Genomic DNA, 12,552 nt, shown 5'->3' with positions numbered 1-12,552 from the left:
CTCAACGCACAGCACTATTGCGCAATCCACGGACACGGATCAGTGACCAAGAAAAACAACCGATAGATATCGACTATTTTACAATTTATAACAGCGACAACCATCATTGGGTTATAATTTTCATCTGAACAAGTTACACACAATGTACAATGCGATGTAATGAACAGATAGGAGTAGGAGGATCCCGAACGACACGCATCAGTAGCGATCCTATACTCTAACATCCACCTCGGCCTAGAGTGCCCGATGGTGAGTTCTTTTCGAAGTTGATCTTTTTTTTGAAGCCGGGGCCGTTTCTACATTCTTTCCATTCCTTGTGAGTGCTTTCTTTCTTCGGGTCTTTATGGGCGTTTTTCGCCGTAAGAACGGCGACAACGGGAGAGAGGAGCCCAGATGAGCCCAGCGTTGGGATGACTCGAGTCATGACTTGACTCGAGTCGGACTCGAGTCACCTTTTTCGTATGACTTGACTTGACTCGAGTCACTTTGCTAAAATGACTTGACTTGACTTGACTCGGCGTATCAGAAATGTGGATTGATTCGTGACTCGGAGCAAAATTCACGAGTCAATATCAAGTCATCAAGTAATCGGTGTCGATAAAAATCACTGTATCTTGCATATCTTCAGATTGTTCGCGAAACTCTGGTGTAACCCGTGAGAGCGACAAACCATTCAATAATCGAGCGTTTCACCTCCAATGTTCTTTCACAAAAAACTGGACCGCAAACGAATAAGTGATCGAAGCTTACAGATTACTTTGTTGCAAACTAGTGGTAAAGTGATTTACAGAATGTCTATTTCCATTCTATTGTCTTACCTTCACATAACCTCTTGTTTTATTGAAATTGAACCCGAATATGGTTTATATGGTCCTCAACCATTGGCGCAGGCGTGAATTGTATCATATCAATTTGTAAATGGGTAATATACTGCATCTTATCCATACGCTTCTCTATTCTCTATTTTGACTGGTAACTATAAACCAGGGGTGGGCAATTATTTTTCTCCGCGGGCCGAATGAGAAAAATGAATATGTTGGCGGGCCAAGTGAAAATTTTTAGCTATATTCTCCGGCGTATTTTAATTTTATTTCTAAATTTTTTCAATAATCTTCGGCTTCGCGCCACCCTTCTGATGCTTTCACGTCTCCAACTTCGAGAACCACTGCACCGAAATGTATATGCAATAGTACAAAGCCTAATTTCTTGGTTGGGGCATTCCGAGCAGTGTGCAGCCTAAATAGCCTTTATGTTGAGCGAAGCTTGCAGTTTTTTTGAACTTCGCCCTCCCTTGACCGAATGTTTCGTGTTTATGTCATAATGCCGACATTAAGATCATTAATCTCTGCAACATGCTCGGCGAAAACTAAAAGGACAGGTAAACTAAATGGACTGGTTTACCCCTGTCTCCAGTATGCCAATATTTGAATTTCAGTTTTCGACATTCTTTTTTTTGGCATGCACCTTAGTCCTTTATGGGTGATAGATATGATGAGTCATATAGTAATCGTGAGTAGAGCCCGACCGATTATCGGCTCGCCGATAATATCGAGTCGATATCACACTTGAAAGGAAATATCGGTATCGGCCATTGGAGGTAAAAAAATATCGACCATTTTCGTGACGTCACAACATGGTGGTAGGGAGTCAGAGAAGACGTGAGGTCTTCACTGCTTGTCGGTAAATGATAAAAATAAATGGCCAAGCTGCATATAGTGCATACAGGTCAGTCTGCGTGTTTGTGTGAAAATATACTTTCCCCGTCATGCCCCACTGACTTCATGGGAATCCCCTGCTACTATATGTAAATAGATCGCTTGATTATTTCACTGTCGTTTAAATTTGAGGTCCTTTCTGATTTGACGTACATTCGAACTTGACCGCCGGGTCAAGTTTTTCAGGCTATTGACTTTGTTCAAGTTGCCAACATTAAGTTTTGCTGCATTGCCTTGAATATAGAACGATTCGAATATCTTATACCCTAATACTTTCTAGGCACTTGTCCATAACTGCAGCTTTTGATGCAACTTTTGTGGAAATTAAATGCAACTTTTCACTGCAACTTTTATGAAAAATAAGTGCAACTTTCCACGGATTTGACTACAACAAAAACTTGCCTTAATTCTTACATTTTGTACTCGTACCACTGCTCAATTCATTTACCGATGATGCATGCACGTGATGACGTGATCTCTATTCGTACATGGTATATAACCCAATGCCTATCGTATATTTAGTAGAATAGACTCATGTGTGATTTATTCGTACAATATATCTGGAAAAGGCGATAGCCGTGTGTTTAACTACTAGTCAAGGACTCAGTCGTCAGGACGTTCGTCTCACTTCCAGTATATTTGTAAGACGCTATCCGTAGACCACGAATTCGCTGTGTACCCTCGCAGGCTATACGTTATATAACAGTAAGCCAGTTGCTCAAGGGTGAACTCTGGGCATGAGAAAGCAGCTATTGTCCCTGACCTCGACAGGGATGGTCAGTAACTAAGTATTTCTACTTTTCCAGAGTAGTCAAGTATGTTTTTCCTACTTGCGCTAATAATTACTCGACTGTTTCCATATATAGCCTAATCATGTTCCTGCCTACTTGGACAAATTACTCAAGTGGTTATCATTTTGGACTACTTACACTCAACAGTTTTCAGTTTTTATGGCAAAACCAAGCCGAAATACTTAGTTATTTACCGGATTGCAATTCGCTTCTTCTACTGTACTTGACTATAGAAATTACGACGACGCCTCTACTTCTACTTCAGTACCAAATACGACTAATTTAACCTCATCTAGTAGTTGATATTTTTCTGAATTACCTCCGGCCATGCATTGAGGCTTGGTACTGAAGACTTTTTGAAAGGTTATCAGTAAATTTGGAGGCCCCTAATCCTCACCCCCCCTACCACAACGTCTTTAACTTAATCGAACCCCGAACCGCTGACACAAAGCTAACCCCTGTTTTAATTTATTCTTTACGCGGGACTCGACTTGAAAGACGCTTTAGTACTCCCTCGACGCAGCTGACTGGATTATCCCTAAGGATCGTATCGCTGCAGCCTGTAGTATATTTTTGAATGTATTTTTTACTGAATAAAAACTGTTACTCTCAACACTAGCCTAAACCAAAGTAATAAGTGCCGAAGTCACTGAGTGCCGTATAACTACACTTCACTTTATTACTCCGTGAAATATTCATTTCCAAATTTATTAATACAATATTTTTGCATTGATTTCATAATGATAGTTATTACATTGGAAGTGTCAAATTCACCAACTGCCGATTTCAACGTACGGAATTCACTGCAACCGTTTGAAATAGAGGCGCATTGCAGAAACTAATTCAATTCACTTCAATACACCACAAGGCTGCGATGCAATGAAAGATAACCGAGTTCAAGTTGACAGTCAAAACAAATACAGCAGAAGTAAACAAATGCGCAGTCACTTTCATGCACTCGAAATATATAATTTTGTTTTGATTTGGTGGATTTCCATTAAAGAATGTAATTACCGTGATGAATATTTGGTACATCGACGAGCGAAACACTGCGTAGACAATGAATCAGCAGATTCGTATTTATGACGTGTTCATATTCCGGCGGCTTCACAGTAGTTTACCACTGTGATTCTAATAGAATTCTCGGGAATTATATATGTTCATGTGAAACACAAAAAACAGCAGGGGCATCAGGGTAATTTTCAGTTTATAATTTTTACCAGAATTTAGAAAACCACTTGCCAGATTTTACAATATTTTTTTGTGACAGGTTATCGGGATACCTGATCAAGAATGCGACTCAATCAGTAAACACAGGTACCGAACTGTAACACAGATTTGCAATAAAAATGGTTTGAAATAACTTAGGAATATGAACAGACCAGAATCACAACCAATTCGATGAAATATCGCGTTGTTCAATACATAGTCTCACTTGAATTTCCGACAAACTCGATACATATATAATTGAAGAATTACCCATGTTGGGACCCTAAAGGAAGACATTCATCCCCATTAGTGGACGTGAGTACCCCTAATAATGATTTATTCACGATTATTAGGCTTCGGAATAACTCAGGAGCAGAACAGAATCGAATAAAATTCGGTTGAATATCGCGCCTTTCAATACATAGATACACTGGAATTCATGACAAACTCGATACATATATAATCGAAGAATTACCCATGTTGGGACCCTAAAGGAAGATATTCAACCCCATCAGTAGACGTAAGTACCCCTAATAAAGAATTATTGACGATCATTAAGCTTCGGAATGACGAAGGAACAGAACAGAATCCGAATGAATTCGGTAGAATATCACCTCGTTCAATACATAAACACACTTGAAATCCCGACGAAATCGATACATATATAATTGAAGAATTACCCATGCTGGGACCCTAAAGGAAGATATTCAACCCCATCAGTGGACGTAAGTACCCCTAATAAAAAATTATTTACGATCATCAAGCTTCGGAATGACGAAGGAACAGAACAGAATCCGAATGAATTCGGTGGAATATCGCCTCGTTCAATACATAGACACATTTGAATTTCCGACGAAGTCGATACATATATAAATGAAATATTACCCATACTGGGACCCTAAAGGAAGATGTTCAACCCCATCAGTGGACGTAAGTACCCCTCATAAAGAATTATTGACAAACAATAAGCTTCGGAATAACTCAGGAACAGAACAGAATCCGAATGAATTCGGTGGAATATCGCCTCGTTCAATACATAGACACATTTGAATTTCCGACGAAGTCGATACATATATAATTGAAATATTACCCATACTGGGACCCTAAAGGAAGATGTTCAACCCCATCAGTGCACGTAAGTACCCCTAATAAAGAATTATTGACAAACAATAAGCTTCGGAATAACTCAGGAACAGAACAGAATCCGAATGAATTCGGTGGAATATCGCCTCGTTCAATACATAGACACATTTGAATTTCCGACGAAGTCGATACATATATAATTGAAATAATACCCATACTGGGACCCTAAAGGAATATGTTCAACCCCATCAGTGCACGTAAGTACCCCGAATAAAGAATTATTGATAAACAATAAGCTTCGGAATAACTCAGGAATAGAACAGAATCCGAATGAATTCGGTGGAATATCGCCTCGTTCAATACATAGACACATTTGAATTTCCGACGAAGTCGATACATATATAATTGAAATATTACCCATACTGGGACCCTAAAGGAAGATGTTCAACCCCATCAGTGGACGTAAGTACCCTTACGAAATAAATATTGACAAACAATAAGCTTCGGAATAACTAAGGAACAGAACAGAATCCGATCGAATTCGGTGGAATATCGTGTCTTTCAATACATAGACACACTTGAATTTCCGACAAAATCGATACGTATATAATTGAAGAATTACCCATGTTGGGACCCTAAAGGAAGACATTCATCCCCATTAGGGGGCGTAAGTACCCCTAATAAAGAATTATTCACGATCATTAAGCTTCGAAACAACTCAGGAGCAGAACAGAATCGAATTGAATTCGGTTGAATATCGCGCCATTCAATACATGATACACTGGAATTCCCGACAAACTCCATACATATATATTCGAAGAATTACCCATGTTAGGACCCTAAAGGAAGATATTCAACCCCATCAGTGGACGTAAGTACCCTTACGAAATAAATATTGACAAACAATAAGCTTCGGAATAACTAAGGAACAGAACAGAATCCGATCGAATTCGGTGGAATATCGTGTCTTTCAATACATAGACACACTTGAATTTCCGACAAAATCGATACGTATATAATTGAAGAATTACCCATGTTGGGACCTTAAAGGAAGACATTCATCCCCATTAGGGGGCGTAAGTACCCCTAATAAAAAATTATTCACGATCATTAAGCTTCGAAACAACTCAGGAGCAGAACAGAATCGAATTGAATTCGGTTGAATATCGCGCCATTCAATACATGATACACTGGAATTCCCGACAAACTCCATACATATATATTCGAAGAATTACCCATGTTGGGACCCTAAAGGAAGATATTCAACCCCATCAGTGGACGTAAGTACCCTTACGAAATAAATATTGACAAACAATAAACTTCGGAATAACTAAGGAACAGAACAGAATCCGATCGAATTCGGTGGAATATCGTGTCTTTCAATACATAGACACACTTGAATTTCCGACAAAATCGATACGTATATAATTGAAGAATTACCCATGTTGGGACCCTAAAGGAAGACATTCATCCCCATTAGGGGGCGTAAGTACCCCTAATAAAGAATTATTGACAAACAATAAGCTTCGGAATAACTCAGGAACAGAACAGAATCCGAATGAATTCGGTAGAATATCACCTCGTTCAATACATAAACACACTTGAAATCCCGACGAAATCGATACATATATAAATGAAATATTACCCATACTGGGACCCTAAAGGAAGATGTTCAACCCCATCAGTGGACGTAAGTACCCCTCATAAAGAATTATTGACAAACAATAAGCTTCGGAATAACTCAGGAACAGAACAGAATCCGAATGAATTCGGTGGAATATCGCCTCGTTCAATACATAGACACATTTGAATTTCCGACGAAGTCGATACATATATAATTGAAATATTACCCATACTGGGACCCTAAAGGAAGATGTTCAACCCCATCAGTGCACGTAAGTACCCCTAATAAAGAATTATTGACAAACAATAAGCTTCGGAATAACTCAGGAACAGAACAGGATCCGAATGAATTCGGTGGAATATCGCCTCGTTCAATACATAGACACATTTGAATTTCCGACGAAGTCGATACATATATAATTGAAATAATACCCATACTGGGACCCTAAAGGAATATGTTCAACCCCATCAGTGCACGTAAGTACCCCGAATAAAGAATTATTGATAAACAATAAGCTTCGGAATAACTCAGGAATAGAACAGAATCCGAATGAATTCGGTGGAATATCGCCTCGTTCAATACATAGACACATTTGAATTTCCGACGAAGTCGATACATATATAATTCAAATATTACCCATACTGGGACCCTAAAGGAAGATGTTCAACCCCATCAGTGGACGTAAGTACCCTTACGAAATAAATATTGACAAACAATAAGCTTCGGAATAACTAAGGAACAGAACAGAATCCGATCGAATTCGGTGGAATATCGTGTCTTTCAATACATAGACACACTTGAATTTCCGACAAAATCGATACGTATATAATTGAAGAATTACCCATGTTGGGACCCTAAAGGAAGACATTCATCCCCATTAGGGGGCGTAAGTACCCCTAATAAAGAATTATTCACGATCATTAAGCTTCGAAACAACTCAGGAGCAGAACAGAATCGAATTGAATTCGGTTGAATATCGCGCCATTCAATACATGATACACCAGACATGGGGTGATTACTTCATGAATGTAATCGATTGCGATTACGATTACTTCAGAATCACGCGATTACGATTACGATTACGATTACAGCAAAATCAGGAAGTAGTCGATTACGATTACGATTACATTGGGAAAGTAATCACGATTACTCACGATTACATTTGTTTTGCTTCTTAGGACTATAATCTTAAAGAATATATTGGAAGACAATACAAGGATTGCGATGAAAAGGCTTAATGAGATATCAAATCTCTTCATACATCATGCGTCATTTGCTTATTACGTCATAATATACCAATTACCCAACTTTATTGGGATGATTTATCGCACCCAACGATTTGCATTATTGCCAGGTCTTTACCTGCCGCATCCCAAATTCTTTAATAGGGTGGGGAGCGTGCTCGAAGGGAACTCAAAAGTATTTCGTAAACCGACATAAATTCTAGAGTATTTTCGAGAATTTAATTAATCTTGAAAATGTTCTTCGAGCTTCGCGATTCAAATGTCTCTAGTACAGGGGTCACCAACGCGGACCAAATGAGTCGCCCGCGGTCGCTGTAGCAAATATTCAAATGAAAGATTTGAAAGTTGAAGCTGGTTTCATATGAGCAGCAGTAGAACATGGGTCGGCCGACCCCAAGGAACATACGAACGCAGTCGCTCGGGGCATTGCTCGTCTTCGCCCACGCGGTGGCTCAACAGGAATCTATAGTTAATATTCCCGAGTCTCGACGCGGAGATTAGCGCTTTGGCGCGCACTGCAGCAACGCAACTGAGCCCGGAGGAAATGGTGTGAGTCCTGGCGAGTGAACGTTTTTTGTTCTTGGCAAAGGGCGGAAACCCGGCCCAGTGCTCTGATTGTCTTACTCCAAGTGAAGAAATCCAACTGAGCACGGATAAACGGCGGAAGTAAGTGGTAACCTGTTGGTCGTCGCAATAATCAGTACACACTACACAAGAAGTATCTTTTTGTTTCAAAACGGTTGGTGACCCCTGCTCCAGTAGATAGCTGGGTTTGAAACGCATACTTATCCCCCTCAAGAAAAAACATGCATAGGCTATTTTATGGGAACATCCATTTCGGAGCCGGTCATTACCGCGCCACGATCCCACAACACACCAAAAGACATATGCAGTTTCAGCCAACACGCAACTCCACGAGATGTGATACCAAAGAAATACCTTGGCCGAAACTTAGGGTATTCGTCCATTGTCAATAGCCGCGCTGGGTGGGCGTGACTAATAATAGTCCTGTCCTTCCAATCTGAGCTCACAATGCAAATGCCACCCGGCGCATCCACATAGGAATAAAGCCATGACAATTTGCGTGTGCGTCTCACCAAAGATATTCTTTTAGTCTGCTACGTTTGGGCGAGTACAATATCTTTTGATTAATCAACAGACCGGAGGTCACGAATTAACAACATACAATAAAGTAATTATAACAATATACCAGATGCTATACCCCAGCTCTACAGGTAAATCTGACACTCGGGGCTGAGAGAGGTTAAAAATGAATAGTAATCTAATGCAATGACCAATATTATTGACGAAATTCAGTTTTGAAAATTGACCAAGGGTTGGACTGGGGGACGAATTGCTGTTGGTTCTGATTCTAGCTACAGCCCACGCTAACATGTCAGGCTATATAAGCGGATGGTTATGGCGGCAGGTCCAAATGCTGAGTAACGAACCGTGAAATAACGATTGGCGCCCGTTTCAAGTAGTTATATGAGAATAAGATAGAGTGAACATAAAAATTCTGCCTTCAACTTAATACAGATAATGCGAGCTGCTGTTACGAGAAACGGCTAAGCCCGGCTCGGTTATGATATATATCAGCAGCTGTTTATTTGTAATGCTTCGTTGTGGAAACTGCAATGTTTTTTTATTCGACGAGTACAAAATTCCGAATTGTCAGGTGTACGTGCGTACGTAGGCCAACTGCTCGCCAAGCAGCAACGTTGAAACTGCGTTTAACTAAGCACAACCAAACATCAATACATAAGTTACTATTTGAGACTATGGGCAGAGTGGTGATCAATATCCTGCTGCGAGGTAGGGGCTTCTGTAGTGTATTGATAACCTGATATACACCACGGGGGAGTTCTTACAATCACTCTTCAATGTCCATCGCATGTCTGTTTACTATGTGTGGATACTTCTTACGCAATGACGAGCGGAGCTAATACTTCTGACGTAATAATGAGTTGTGGCGTTTGAGAATCAGACGTTTGTGCTATCGCTAACATGGTATATTATCTCATTCTTGTTCACGAATATTCAGTTTATGTCATAGTCCTTGTACAAACAAAAAGTAATCGCTCTTTCACAAAGAAATCGATTAGATATGGGAAGTAGTCGATTACGATTACGATTACTTCGGATTTTTGTCGAATGTAATCGATTGCGATTACGATTACTTCAAAATGCTGTAATCGTCGTAATCGATTACGATTACTAATCGCGATTACCCCATGTCTGTGATACACTGGAATTCCCGACAAACTCCATACATATATATTCGAAGAATTACCCATGTTGGGACCCTAAAGGAAGATATTCAACCCCATCAGTGGACGTAAGTACCCCTAATAAAGAATTATTGACAAACAATAAGCTTCGGAATAACTCAGGAACAGAACAGAATCCGAATGAATTCGGTAGAATATCACCTCGTTCAATACATAAACACACTTGAAATCCCGACGAAATCGATACATATATAATTGAAGAATTACCCATGCTGGGACCCTAAAGGAAGATATTCAACCCCATCAGTGGACGTAAGTACCCCTAATAAAAAATTATTTACGATCATCAAGCTTCGGAATGACGAAGGAACAGAACAGAATCCGAATGAATTCGGTGGAATATCGCCTCGTTCAATACATAGACACATTTGAATTTCCGACGAAGTCGATACATATATAAATGAAATATTACCCATACTGGGACCCTAAAGGAAGATGTTCAACCCCATCAGTGGACGTAAGTACCCCTCATAAAGAATTATTGACAAACAATAAGCTTCGGAATAACAGCAACGTATCTCTGTTTCTTAGACGGCTCGATGCTCACATTGCGCGGTGCTGCTCTTTACCAACCCTCTTGTATAGTTTGATTCAAACGAATATGTTGATGCGTTTGTATTCTCATGTATGTGTAGATGGGTATTGTATTGTACAATATCAATTTGTATCACTTCTCGCGGATTCTTATTCGATCCTCTAGTCCAGTGGTTCTCAACCGGGCTCTACGGAACCCTGGGGGTCCGCGAAGCATTTGCAGGGGGTCCACGAGACCTCTAAATTTGCAAAAGGGTGGATTTTTTTTTTAATTACGGATATCACGAGGCAGTTTCACTTTATTACTACCAAAACTTCATGACTTACATAATCAGAATGACCGTCGGAGATCAAATAACCTACACCGCGAACTCAATTTAATTTTCAACAGCCTACTGATACAAACATATTGCTGTTCAGAAATGTTTTGTGGGGGTTTGGGGAAAGAATAAAAAATGGAAGTAGTAAGGTCCATCACGGTGATTTCGTAGTATTTGCAACTATCCACATTCATCTGTTTTGGTTCTCAAACTAGGATAGGTGAAAGCATCTGAAGTGGGGCGCAAAGCTGCACTGAACTGAAATTTTTTAACGCTTCGCGCGATATACATGCCGTTGGTAGTTATTGCTCTGCTTAAAACTTCAGATTTCATATTTTAGAAATCTCTCTTCGACAACCATAACCTTGCATGCTATCAGACAATCCGCTGGGAATGTTAGCATTCTGGTTGCTTGATCCCTAGCATAAGGTCGATATTTGCAGGCAAGGCAGATAACGGTTACTCGATAATCGAGCTAAATCCGATCTAAAACTTGGGGGTCCGCGGGGGTCTGTGACAGGTCCGCGGGGGTCCGCGGAGACAAAAAGGTTGAGAACCACTGCCTAGTTCTGCTGATACTACCAGACTGGAGCATTCAGCTACACGGTTACTCAGGTATTTAAATTTATATTTGTTGTTTGATTCAATCAAATTTAATTCAATTAATCTGTCTTTCACGCAACGAGTGATGTTAATGACTTTGAATTATCACTCATACTTCGAAAATTCAATTTGACTTGAATTGTGACTTTACTCGTGACTTAACTTGACTCAACTTGATTCGACTCAAGCCACCTCCAAAAAATGAGTGACTTGACTTGACTAAAGTCACCTTCGAAAATCGATTGACTTAATTTGACTCGAGTCAAAATGTGCAATGACTCGAGATGACTCGTGACTCGAAGGTAGTGACTTGATCCCAACACTGCCGTGTGAGTAAATGAATAATATCGGGGTTTTACGACAGGATCACGGTCATTTCAAGAATCCGACCTTAGAGTTGGACCGAAGTAGGGCCAGAGAATTGAAAAGACAAGATCAGAGTAGTTGTCCATCCGCGCCGCACTATACTTGATCATAAGAGCGACTATATTTCAAAGTTTTCTGAAATCCTAGATAGAATGGTGGCTAGTGATCCAACCAACGGTGCCTTCTCATCTACATTGGTAAATTATACCGAAGGAGTAGACCAGTGGTTCCCAACCTTATTCGACCCATCGCCCCCTTTTCAAGGTCAACACCGATCATCGCCCCCCAAATTTTGTTTACCGAAAATTGGGCATACAAACTGTAATCACCGGCGGGTTGACTAAAAGGCCAAATTTTCGGCTCGATGTCTAATTTGACACACTTTTGTAACGAAATTACCGTGGGTTGACTAAATAAAAAAAAAAAAGGTCATCCGTTTTGATGCGTCATCGCCCCCCTATCTCTCCCTTCGCTATTTTCGCCCCCTTTGTCCATTTTCCCATTTTCGCCCCCCTATCGCCACCTTCGTCATTTTCGCCCCCCTAGACCGCCAAATCGCCCCCTGGGGGGCGATATCGCCCACGTTGGGAACCACTGGAGTAGACGAAAATAAACTGAATATACCCCCCTCCACCTATACATTTGGAAACACAATTTCATACGCTATATCGTTACTTTTCGCTATACTCAAACTGTTTTAAAAAGGAAATTGTGTTCGATGCAAAGCCGGCGCCAATTTGCTTAGTTATCATGTACAACAACATAAATGAAT

The 12,552-nt window shown here is 40.2% G+C and overlaps 1 long non-coding RNA gene across 1 annotated transcript; it reads right to left on the bottom strand.

Moving 5' to 3' along the window:
- Window positions 1-8,604: 8,604 nt before the first annotated feature.
- On the bottom strand, window positions 8,605-10,400 carry LOC145442242 (uncharacterized). The gene is made up of 2 exons (XR_013915993.1): window positions 9,327-10,400; window positions 8,605-9,215 (listed from the first exon to the last, which is right to left on the bottom strand). It is a non-coding gene; the product is annotated as an uncharacterized LOC145442242 (long non-coding RNA).
- Between the last annotated feature and the right edge of the window lie 2,152 nt (window positions 10,401-12,552).

This window comes from Botryllus schlosseri, chromosome 7 (assembly GCF_051294905.1).
Source record: "Botryllus schlosseri isolate E-star chromosome 7, Bs_hap1, whole genome shotgun sequence".
NCBI classification, from domain to species: Eukaryota; Metazoa; Chordata; class Ascidiacea; order Stolidobranchia; family Styelidae; genus Botryllus; species Botryllus schlosseri.
Note: the sequence above shows the minus strand (reverse complement) of the source record. Positions and strands in the feature narration are given on the sequence as shown.